Raw genomic sequence first — 12,882 nt, forward strand, 5'->3', positions numbered from 1 at the left:
GCTGAATAGCCTAATTATGCTCCTATGTCTTATGAAGGCAAACTTTTTAAAATGTGTGCCAAAATTGGCAATAATCTTCAAAAAATTCTCTCACATGCAATGCAATTTTGAGCAGAGATTACCATAGATTAATGTATCAATAACAATAACTATGGATTTTTAAAGGAAAAAGAATGAGTTATTTTGTTTGCTTACATGTTTCTGTTGCTTTGCTATTAATAAAAGTACAACAGAGACAGACAGAAATAATGAAGCATTTTAAACTTGCTCAGAAGTTATTAATATTAATCTTTTTAAAAGATAATTGAAAAATAACATCATTTATAAATAGCATTGCTATTGTAACTGTTTTCTATCCAAATACTGATGTGTACAGCAGGTCTGCAAGCATTTCAGAGCGTATCATCCAATGTCACATGTACACACAACCATCTAGCTGGCATCAAGCAGGTGTGATACATTTCCCATGCAAACATCTCACTGTTCCTGGGTTGTAAAAAAATCATTCACTGCTTCGTTTGTCAGTAAAGATAATCATTATGTATCTTCTTAATAAGTGTGACGTTGGGTTTAAAGAATCGAGGGGCGGCACTCCATGCCGTGAGCCAACAAAATCTTTGCATGTGCCATCTTGGGCACGCTCCCTGTCCCACATTCGTCATTTGGTTTCTTTACCCCCATCTCACCCTCTCATGCAACTGCTGGAAATGTAGTTGATCCACATTTGTCAATTTTTAGGATTCGTCGCTACATCTATGACCAGCCTACTGAAGAAGATGGGGGTGAGGGGTTATTCACTCCAACAAGCAATCAAGTCCTTGTCAAATGCAGCAGTAGAAAGCAGTCATTGGATTTGGATTAAAAGGAAAGACAACAATTGGGCTGTGAGATGAAGACAGAAGGGTATGGAACTGACAGGGGTGTATCTGGGATGCCAGGTAGCACCATTGAGCCCTCTGGACACGTCGTGGGCTTATCAACGAAACGTCAAAGAAGGAGAGTGCCCACCTGATGAGGTACCTACCCTCCTTGTCACCACTCCAAGCTCACTGCTAACATCGAGTGCCGACTTATCATAGGGATTGAAATATCAAGTCCTATTAGTTCTACTTTCCAAAACCTTCTTCAAACTATAATACAGTGGTTGCTGCTCATGACAGACCCTTCTGACTAACTATCTGTCTTGCATATTTATGGGAAGAAGTGTGCGGAAGGCAGAGCTGTTTTCTAGCCAGCTTCATACTGTATGTCAGGGGTTCCCAACCTGGAGTCCACAAACCGCGTTAATGGTAGGGGTTCATTGTATACAAAAGCTTGGGAACCTCTGCTGTCTGGCTTAGTGTTAATCAAAAATACGAGAAAATCTGCAGACGCTGGAAACCCAGAGTAAAACGCACACACAAAATGCTGGAGGAACTTAGCAAACCAAATCTCATTGCCAGATCAACAGGTCTTATTGTTAAGCTGCACTATCACTTGCAGGCTTAATTTCTGAATAATGAATTGTGTACAGTTCTGGTCACCAAATATTAGGAAAGATGTCAACAAAATAGAGAGAGCACAGAGGAGATTTACTAGAATGTTACCTGGGTTTCAGCACCTATGTTACAGAGAAAGGTTGAACAAATTAGGTCTTTATTCTTTGGATCATAGAAGGTTGAGGGGGGAACTTGATAGAGGTATTTAAAATTATGAGGGGGATAGATAGAGTTGACGTAGATAGGCTTTTTCCATTGAGAGTAGGGGAGATTCAAACAAGAGGGCATGAGTTGAGAGTTAAGGGGCAAAAGTTTAGGGGTAACATGAGGGGGAACTTCTTTACTCAGAGAGTGGTAGCTGTGTGGAACGAGCTTCCAGTAGAAGTAGTAGAGGCAGGTTCAATTTTGTCATTTAAAAAAAATTTGGATAGGTATATGGACAGGAAAGGAATGGAGGGTTATGGGCTGAGTGCAGGTAGGTGGGACTAGGTGAGAGTACGCATTCGGCACGGACTAGAAGGGCCGAGATGGCCTGTTTCTGTGCTGTAATTGTTATATGGTTATATGGATTACCAAAAACATTCACTCCTGAAAAGAAAGAAATTCTGCAGATGTTGAAAACCTGAAGCAAAAGCATAAAATAGTTGTACCTTACAGAAAACTAGAGGATGAGGGAGAAGGCAAGGTAATGGTGTAGACTGAATAGTTCTGATAAAAGATCATTGAGTTGAAATTTTGATTCTCTACTTGGAAAGAGTACACTGTACATTTGATATCCTGGTGGTGGTACTGTGAAATACATAATATAGTCTGTAGAATTCCTGCACTTTGGCTTGCTCCAATTATGATTACTGAAGAGTGTATCAGCAGGTCGCCCGCCGTCTGCATAAGACTTGCCACTGCAGAGGTGTCACAATGAAATACTCTGTGTCATTTGAATTAAAGAGGATTTTAAGTGTCAGTTGGAGCGATTTTACATTAGAACCAACATTCATCCATAAATCCTGCATTAAATCTGTGATTGAAATAAATTTCCTGCATTTGAGAATAACCTTCCTTCACTTTCAGTCACCTTTGAGTGTAATGGATGCATATATATTGCTTATAACAATAGAACTGCACTGATCGAATATATGGCAATAATATAATCCTGTAACTGAAGTAATTTTATAGATAGCTATCTCCAGAAAAGTGTGGAGTTTGCTTTTTGGAACAGTAGGAGATGACCCTGACAATTGTTAAGTTATTGAATAAACCATGAGTGAGGTGGTCTGCAGAAAAACAGCATGTACCTGTTAGCATGAGCCATTGTCATGAGAAAATAGCTTCTTGGCTGTAAGTACAGCAATAGAAATGACCTCAAAATTTAATTATTAAAATAAAGCTGCTGTACAATTCTGAAAATATCTGATAGTTAAATGGCTTTGCTATCAGTTTCTCACTTGTAATTGAAGTTTGGAGGCATTGAAATTAGCATGAGTAACACACATTAAATACTGTAGGAACTTAGCAGGTCAGGCAGCATCCATGGAAATGGATAAACAGTTGATGTTTCAGGCCGAGACCCTTCTTTGGGACACACATACAAAATGCTGGATCATTTTAGCCAGAGAGCAGTGAATCTGTGGAATGCTCTGCCACAGACTGCAGTGGAGGCCAAGTCTGTGCATATATTTAAAGCAGAAGTTGATAGTTCCCTGATCAGTCAAGGCATCAAAGGATATGGCGAGAAGGCAGGTGTTTGAGGTTGAGTGAGATCCAGGATCAACCATGATGGAATGGCGGAGCAGACTCAATGGACTGAATGGCCTAATTCTGCTCCTATGTCTTATGGTCTCATGCCTTGTTCTCATTGCTACCATCAAGAAGGAGGTACAGAAGTCTGAATGCTTCTTCACCCCTGCCATCCAGTTTCGAATGGACATTAACACCACCTCACTTCTTTTTTACTTCAGTTTTTACACTACTTATTTAATTTAACTATTTTACATTTATTTATTTATTTACAGTATTTCATGTTTTTCCCTCTATTATTAGGTATTGCATTGTACTGCTGCTGCAAAGTTCACAACGTATACTGGCGAATATTAAACCTGATTCTGATTTTGATTCTATGGAGATGAATAAACAGTCGAGCATTTTGTGATAAGATCTTACTGCAGATGCTTAAATTGTAATAATAGATGGATTTTTTTATTTTTATATGGGAAAATTCTGTTTAATTCCCTTCTTGAAATGAAACAAACACCCATCAGGGCACTGCTCTTGGGAATAATATTATTAAATACTTTAGTTTGGGATTGGGGTATTAGAATTTGTTTTCTACTTGACTGCTGAATTAACAGAAGTCTGACGTAGTTGTACGGAGTTAGAATTAGTACTAATTCCACTCAACACGGGGAGGGTGAGAAGATGTGCTCAAAGTGTGAATTGAATCAGAGCTGTGGGATAAAATTATCTGACAAGTGCAGCATTTGATAAGGTGGAAGGTGAAGCACTGAGTCGGAGAGAAAGTGATCATAGTTTTCATCCATTTGTTTTTATTTAATATCTGTATTAGGTGGCGTAGTGGTGTACAGCTCCAGAGAGACAGGTTCAATCTTGACCCCTGGTGCTGTCTGTGCATAGTTTACACATTTTCCTGGTGACAGTGTGAAACTCTTTTCCAGCTGAGTATGTATGCCCTTTGCTTTCTGTTGGTTTCCTCCCAGATCCCAACATGTACTCCTGCAGGGGTCCCCCACATTATTTTTATACCATGGGCCGGTACCAATGAGCAAGGGGTCCATGGACCCCAGGTTGGGAATCCCTGGACTAGTGAGTTAAATGGCTACAGTAAATTTCCTCTCAGTGTTGACAAGAGCATCAAAGAGGACTGACAAGCAACTGAGACGCAGGGCCATAGGGATAAGAGGAGGCAGAGAATGGGACTGATGGGATTGCTCTCTTGGCTGCCAGTAAGGATGATGGGTTGAATGGCATCCTGTATTGTAGTTTATGGTTTACAAAGCAACATTCATTTGCCCATTAAGCTACTAGCGCTTAGGGCAGCAATGAAGGTCATCCATCTCTGGTGGTGCTCTGGGCTTCCTCCATTATGTCGTTAGCTTCCTCTCAATTTTCACTACTGTCACTTGCCACACTGAGAGGAAATTTACTGTAGCCACTTAGCCCATTAGTCCAGAGGTTCCCAACCTTATTTTTATGCCATGGACCAATACCATTGAGCAATGGGTCTGTGGGCCCCAGGAGGGGTGGAGACTCAGGATTATCATCACACTCAGATGTAGAAAGATTGCTCACTGCTGTTTCCTTAACAATTTTGTTTTACCAGTCAGGGTTTTTAGCCCTGAGGTGAACCCTGAAACTGGAGGACCAGTGGACCACTCTCAGTCTGGCCTCTACTCTTTGACCTGTTTAGCATGGGTGACCCTACCAAGAGCCAAAGCACAGTGCCCTGATTCCAGCCAACATAGCTCTCTGGGTCACCAAGGCACTCAAGCCTGCAAACCACAACAAGGTTGTGGTCCTTACAAAGCAATTTACAGCTTCAGAGCTGCTAATATTATAACTACCGGTAATTGTTTATATTGAGCAGCAGATAGAGCAATTACTGGGCATTCTATGCTCCCATTCATGCTCTATTCCAGCTGTATCAGCAGCCAGTTGGCTTTAGTATTACAGTTTTGGAAACAGGAGACATCTAAGAATGCAGGAAAGTACAGTCCAGGCAGGGTTTCCAAACCTTTTTTATGCCATATACCCCTGCCATTAACCGTGAAGTCCGTGGACCCCAGGTTGGGAACCACTGAGTCCATGTAAAGTATCAGCCACAATTTCATGGAAGAGTGCAGCAAGCATGAGGGAGCATCCATTTCATCTGCTCAGAAACTGTCACCATTGTACCGGCCCAAACTGCCCTCCACTGCCTCAGAAGTTCTAATCACAGCAGACGCAAGGCAAATTTAAAGGGAGAAAAGATGACAGGTCTTAATTTGTTCCAGAAATTCCTCAACACAGCGAGTGATGATTTTCCTGGGATGTCCCGACAAGTAACGGGAATTAGCTGTACAAGAGGAGACAGCACAATTCAGTCCTGCACATTTCACAGCAATCATCCCAAAAGAGCAGTTATAGTGGCAGATAGAACAGAGCAAGCAAGGTACACTAATCCTACACCACTGAGCAACTCAGATATGAGTGAATACACAAAGGTTATTTCAATGCTTGGCTACCAGAACTGATATCCTGTAATTCTGACATGTTCGCCATTCAAACTATTTTGTGATTGGGAAATTGGATCTGGACCTGTCCGATGCTAGCTGATCAAATCACAAAATTCCAACTCTTTTTCAGATTCAGAATCAGGTTTAATATCACTGGCATATGTTATGAAATTTGTTGCCATGCTGTAGTAGTACAATACAATACATAATAATAGGAAAAAACTATTAATTACTGCAATTAAATAAATAATGGTTAAATTATATAAGTACAAAAATAGGAGACAATAAAGTATGAGGTAGTGTTCACAGGTTCAATTTCCATTCAGAAATCGGATGGCACAGAGAAGGAAGCTGTTCCTGAATCATTAAGTGTGTGCCTTTAGGCTTCTGTACCTCCTCACTGATGGTAGTGATGAGAACAAGCTATGTCTTGGGTGATGGGGATCTTTAATGACGGATGCCACCTTTTTAAGGCATCAGTCCTTGAAGATGTCCTTTAATGTTTTTATGTTATAATTAATTATTTTAATGTTATTTATATAAAGAATCACCTCCCTCTGCTGTTCCTCTCCTCCTTTTTCTTCCATGGTCTTCTATCCTCTCCTATCAGATTCCTCCTCATCCAACTCTTTATTTCTTTCACCAATCAACTTCCCAGCTCTTTACTTCACCCCTTCCCCCTCTCCCGGATTCACCTATCACTTGCCACCTTGCACTTCTTCCTCCCCTCACACCAACTTCTTACTCTGACTTCTCCCCTTCCTTTCCAGTTCTGAAGAAGGGTCTTGGCCCAAGACATCAATTGTTAACTCTTTTCTATAGATGTTGTCTGGGCTGCTGAGTTCCTCCAGCATTTTGCATGTGTTGCTTTGGATTTCCAGCATCTGCAGATTTTCTTTTGTTTCTGAACATAAGGATCTGTTTATTCTCTTTCCTGAGATGTCTTTGCACAAATCCATTCCTCCAAAAATAAAAGACACTGGAGATGCTGGAATCTGGATCAAAAATAACAGAGAAGTGAATGAATTCAATTGGTCAAGCATCACCCTGACATCCTGATGCAGGGTCTCAATCCAAAATGTCAACTTCCACAATTTGCCTCCACAGATGCTGCTTGTGTGTGGCGGGATGGAGACACATCTTTACAAAGGAGGTGTAAGGGGCTCCTTCCATCGGCTAGCCTGCAGGTCACCCTTGGGTAAGGAGTAGCATCTGCTTAGCCTTCCAATCAGGGTCACATGAAGCCATGGAAGCATGTTGTGGATGGTTGTATGAATAGCTGGTATCACAAGCCCTGGTTATGCGACCACTGACGCCAGGCAGACGATCTCTGAAGAGTATTAATAATGGCTGGGGTCACTTGTCTTGTAAAGACACTGCCCAGAAGAAGGCAATGGCGAACCACTTCTGTAGAAAACATTGCCAAGAACAATCATGGTCATGCAACCATGATTGCCCACATCATACAACACGGCACATAATGAAGATGTCATACAACATGGAACATAATGATGATGATGATGAGATGCTGCTTGACCCACTGAGGTTCTTCTAGTTTTCTGTCTCTTTTTGGTTCTGATCCTCTAAACTTCACTTCCAACCTGGAGAGCAGGCTGCCATGAGCACTTGTAGATTACAAATATAGCCATGTCAAGCTAATCAATAGTTAAAATTATTATTAAGTTGTACTAAGAGATAAGAGTTCTTTGGACTCTGACATTACCATATTGGTGTTATATATTTTAACTGGCTACATCACTGTCTGGTCTGGTGGGGCTACTGCACAGGATCAAAGTAAGCTGCAGAGAGTTGTCAACTTTCTTCAAGCAGTTATGCCTCAAAAGGACCTCCATCACCCAGGTTATGCCTAGATCTCATTGTTACCATTAGGAAGGAGCTACACAAGCATGAAGGCACACCTTCAACAATTCAGAAACTGATTTCTGCCAACTGATTTCTCAATGGACATTGAACACATGGACACTACCTCACTACTTTTTTTCTATTCATTTCTGCCCCACTTATTTTTTTTTAAAAAATATACATATATATATATATATAGCATTGTATTGCTGCCGCAAAGACAACAAATTTCAGGATCTATGCCAGTGATATTAAACCCAATTCTGATATATCACCATTGAATCACATCCATTTTACAACAACCAATTTAAAGGAAAAGCTATAGGTCCATGTAAATCATCAGTAATAAAATATTTACACATGTTAAATAATATGGAATTTTCCTGAGTTTTGACATAGGTAATATTTAATCATGAAGTGTGATTATTATGTAAATTACACTGAGTTAAATAATGACCACTGCATCACATCTGCACATTCAAGCATAAATGCAAAATTGAGTAAAAATAGACACTTTTTTCTCTAAAATTTAAATAACTCAGTAACGGATGTATGCTGGCAAGGGATTACCCCAGCTTTATGTCATCCAATTTCTTCACTTTGAATTCCTTTGTAATTATTTCAGAGTTAATGTTTATGAAAACCATTTGATTGAGTTAGTCTGTCACTCATTCTCAGGCATCTATTATTTATAGTCATATCTGAACTATTAACAAGAAATTTACATTTTCACCCTACTATAAAGAACTTACATTATCCACACTCTGCCCAGCATTTGTCTGACATGATGCAATTAATTATTAAACAGCTTATACTTTACCCTAACTCAATGAGTGTAAAAGATGAAGAACTGTCTCATCTTCACCAAGCTTCCAAATACTGAATCATAGGTACAGAAAAGAAAGCAAGAAAATTCAACCATATCTTCCAATGATTTCTTAAGCAACACTGCAAAGGAAATCAATGGAATTATCACTGCAGCTCCTTGGAATTCCATAAGGAGAACCTCATTAATAGCTCCCTCAACTATGCAACTGTCTCTGACTTGTCGACTGAACTCACCGTAAGTATTAATCTCCTGTAAAAGGTGCACAATAATTTCTTCCAAATAAGTTTTGGGCAATTTTATTTCATCTCTGTCACATTGTTCCCAGTCCTCTACCTTCACTTCACTCCTTGCCATCTGTCTTAAACTGAAGCAGGTTGATATAACTTGAAATTAGTTTCAGACCACTTAGAATCACTATCAATCAGAGTAATCACTGGACTCTATCTAACATCAGTTCATCCGTGACTAAAGCCCTCACCATGCTTTTGTTACTCCTGAACTTGAATATTAAAATTCAATCTTGGCTCAGTTTCCTTTGTTCATCCAAAACTATGTTGCACATGTTTTAACTGGGGGGCAGAACTAGTTCATCCAACAATCCTATTTTTGTTGACCTACATTGTTAAGCCTGGACTCCATTTCAAAATGCACACCTTTGTTTTCAAATTTCTCTAAGGCCTTACTTCTCCCAAGCTCTGTAATTTTCTCTTGCCCTCTCAGATATCAGTTGACCTCCAATTTTAGCTTTTTGATTATTCTTAGATTTAAATATATTACCATCAGCAGTTATGCCTTCAACTGCCATGGGTTTAAGCTTTGATATCTCTTCTTAAGCCTATTTGTTCCTTTAGCTCTCCTTTTAAAATGCTGCATGAAACTCATTCTTCTGAACCAAGCTTTTCACCATCTGTGATAACATCACTTGGTTCAACGTCAAACTTGTTTGATAGCACTCTTTATGAATCACACTGTATTTTTCTATGTTAATGCTGCAATAGAAATTGAAGTGACGATTGTCCAATGAGCACATTTATGTAATTATTGGCGTGGACTGTAGTTTATATTGGTCTCTTTCAGTTTTCTGTGTTTTTTTTCTTGTTGCGATCAGGTTGGGGCTTGGAGATTGATGCCCTTGTGGATGATACGTTAGTTTTTGTGTGAGGGAAGGGTTGGGGATTTGGAGTCTGATGTTCTTGTTGGTGTTTTTCCATGTGGAGGATTTGTTAGCTTCTTTGTGTGAGAAAGAGGGGGTTGGAGATTTGATGTTATTGTTGCTGGGTTTTTTCCCCTTATGAGCGATTTGTTAGTATATTGCAGGGGAGGGTTTGGGGTTTGACGTTCGAGCTGCCATTTTCCGGGAGGGTGATCTGTTAGTTTTTGTATGCGGGAGGAGGGGGGGTTGATACTTTTCTTTCAATGACCTCCATGGTTTTTCTGTATTTCATGGCTATCTGGAGAAGACGAATCTCAGAGTTGTATTCAACATAGATACTTTGATAATAAACTGAATCTTTGAACATAATACTTAAGATCTAAAGCTTCTGTTGCCTGTTGTAGCCCAATATAAGAAATAATAACACAAATTATGATGAAGGTTGGAGAGTTATTGTGTTGTCTTGGTAGTTCTCAATGCCAACTTTGACAACAAATTAAAAACTCATTCATCTCATTTACATATTCAGCAGAGCTTTGTGGACCAAAGGGCCTGCATTGTGCTGCATGTTTTCTATGTTTCTACATATCACACATCCATATTTTTAGGATTGTTAGGAGTTTAGGATTGTTGTATTTTAAAAGTGGCATATTGGTTGTGAAACGATTAAAAAAGATTCAAGTAAGAAATATCTTATTTTCCTGTAATCATAATGAAGATGGAAGTCAGTTGTCAAAAACGAAAAAAAATAATTGCAGATACTTGAATTCTGAAATAGAAATGTGGACTGCTCAAAATATTCATCTAGTCAGCACTTCTGGAGAGAAAAGCAATGCTAACATTTTGGATTGATGATCTCTCCAGTTGAGTGTTGGTGTGAAGATAATGTAAATCTAGTCTGCAGTCACCCTTAGGCAAGGTGTAGCACGTGCTTAGTCCCCATCCCCAATCAGGGTCATGTAAAGCCATGAGAGTAGGAGATGGATAGTCATATGAGCAGTGAGTGCATATCACAAGCTCTGGTTATGCGACCACTGACGCAGAACAACCTCTGGAGAGTATTGATAATGGCTGGGGTCACCCATCTTGTAAAGTCACCACCCAGAAGTAAACTACTTCTGTAGAAAAATTTGCCAAGAGCAATCATGATCATGCAACAACCATGATCGACCATGTCATATGACATGGCACATAATGAACGGACAAACGATGGAACCATTCCGATGACAGGACATCAACCTCAAGCATTAACTCTGCTTCTCTTCATGATCACTGCCTGATGCATCGGGTTTTCACAGCATTCTCTACTTCTATTTATGGAACATTATCTACAAGTTCTATCACTTGACCCAGAGGTCAGTGATGGAAATCGTTTATAATATTCCTTCGATAGAAGCGTGCCAGATAATATTTTAAAACACAATAAAGGAATATGAACTGATAAATTTTGATAGAAAGAACAGGCAAACAAAATAAAAAATGCAGTTTCAAAGGAAATGTTAGTATTGAGGGTATAAATGTGAATAGATCTCTGAAAGTGACAGGACATGTTAAGAAAATACCTGTTGATATAAAAACAGAGTATAAAATCCAGGATGCTGAACTTTTTACTGGTTTAGCGACAGCTGAAGCCTTGCAATCAACTCTGATCTAAAAGAAGGTGCAGAAGATATTTACTGATGGCTTCAAAGAGATCTCAGCTTAGACTGCATAACATAGAACATAGAATAGTACAGTACAGTACAGGCCCTTCTGCCCACAATGTTGTGCCAATACTTAAACCCTGCCTCCCATATAACCCCCCACCTTAAATTCCTCCACATACCTGCCCAGTAGTCTCTTAAATTTCACTAGTGTATCTGCCTTCACCACTGATTCAGGCAGTGCATTCCACGCACCAACCACTCTCTGAGTAAAAAACCTTCCTCTAATATCCACCTTGGACTTCCCACCCCTTACCTTAAAGCCATGTCCTCTTGTATAGATGTGATTGTTCTCTTTGGAACAAGTTTAAGAGATTGGATAGACGTGATAATTTCATGGCAGTGTTCCATTATCAAAAAGTGATTGTTCTCAGTATTTAATGGCTGAAGGACCAAGTGACACAGAGCACGGTGAAAACATTACTTTTTTTTAAGCCAGACCACTGTTTATGACTGTGTGATGGTAACAGCCATCTCAATGAAGGAAAATAACTTGCAAGGCTCTTGGAAAAGAACTGAAGAATGCGACAAACTACATTACATTGCGTGGAGTTGGCATGGACCTGATAGACTGATTAGCCTCCTCTTAATGAAACAATGATGACTTGCAGTAAAATTGAAATGACATTTTTAAAATAAATTTTCAAAGTGTATGATTAGGCATCTACATGGGGCATATTAGTTCTGACTTGAGTAGAAACATCTAGTGGCTACATGCCAATAGAACATTTTTGTGAAAATTAAATGAAATTGTTGGTATCATAATAACAACATGAATGACAAATAAAACCTCAAGTATACTTTTCACCATTACATTTATTACAAGCAGAAATTTAAGGTTCAGTTGAAAATTTTAGGTAAATGAAAAGATCGCAGTCTTGTATTGCATCAGATTCTGTTCAACTCCTCAGCACCCACCCCAAGTTCAATTAGCCCACCAACACTTGGCACCTGATGAATCACCATCTTAAAATGTTAAATCTCTTCTATTTCTTTCTATCGTTACATGGCTTCAGCCTTCCATAGCTCGGTATCCTGCAACCTCTTCAAGACCAAAAACTCCCCATTTCCATTCCGGCCAGTCTTTCACCCACCACTCCTTCCCAAACCAACTGACAGTCCCAGCGCCTCTAAGTACTGCCAGCCCCCTTTTTCTAAGTCACTTCTGGAGTCGACCTTTGGATCTACATCTGTTTTTCTCACATCCCGTGCAAAGTGCCTGGGACATTTCTTTCCTACATTCCAAGCACTTTATCAATGCAAGTTGCGGCTTTCTGACACAACGTGTTGCAACACTGAATTTATTAATAAATTAACCAGAGATTGCGTGTACATTTTAACCTTTAAATTGCAGCACCTTTTCCGCAGGAAGGAAGGACGTCGTCAATCTTTTGGTTTGAAGGCAGTGAAGCCCATTCAGAACTCTCCATTCTTGGCTCATTTTTAACGTTGCGTCGTAAATTTAAGCTCGGCATCTCCTTGCTCCCAGGAGCCACTTTTCAATAACATGGTCTGAACCTGAATAGTTGAGCATCCAGCCATTTCCCGCTGAACAATTCCCCCCATAGTAAACATGCCAAACCTTTCTAAGCAGCTGAGCTTTATTAAATACGTCACACTACCCTTCTGA

The 12,882-nt window shown here is 39.7% G+C and overlaps 1 protein-coding gene across 5 annotated transcripts in view; it reads right to left on the reverse strand.

The window, feature by feature from the left end:
* The window catches only part of ttc28 (tetratricopeptide repeat domain 28), an 891,459-nt gene that overhangs the window by 590,606 nt on the left and 287,971 nt on the right, over positions 1 to 12,882 (reverse strand). The window lies entirely within an intron of this gene.

Source organism: Hemitrygon akajei, chromosome 14 (assembly GCF_048418815.1).
Source record: "Hemitrygon akajei chromosome 14, sHemAka1.3, whole genome shotgun sequence".
Taxonomy (NCBI): domain Eukaryota; kingdom Metazoa; phylum Chordata; class Chondrichthyes; order Myliobatiformes; family Dasyatidae; genus Hemitrygon; species Hemitrygon akajei.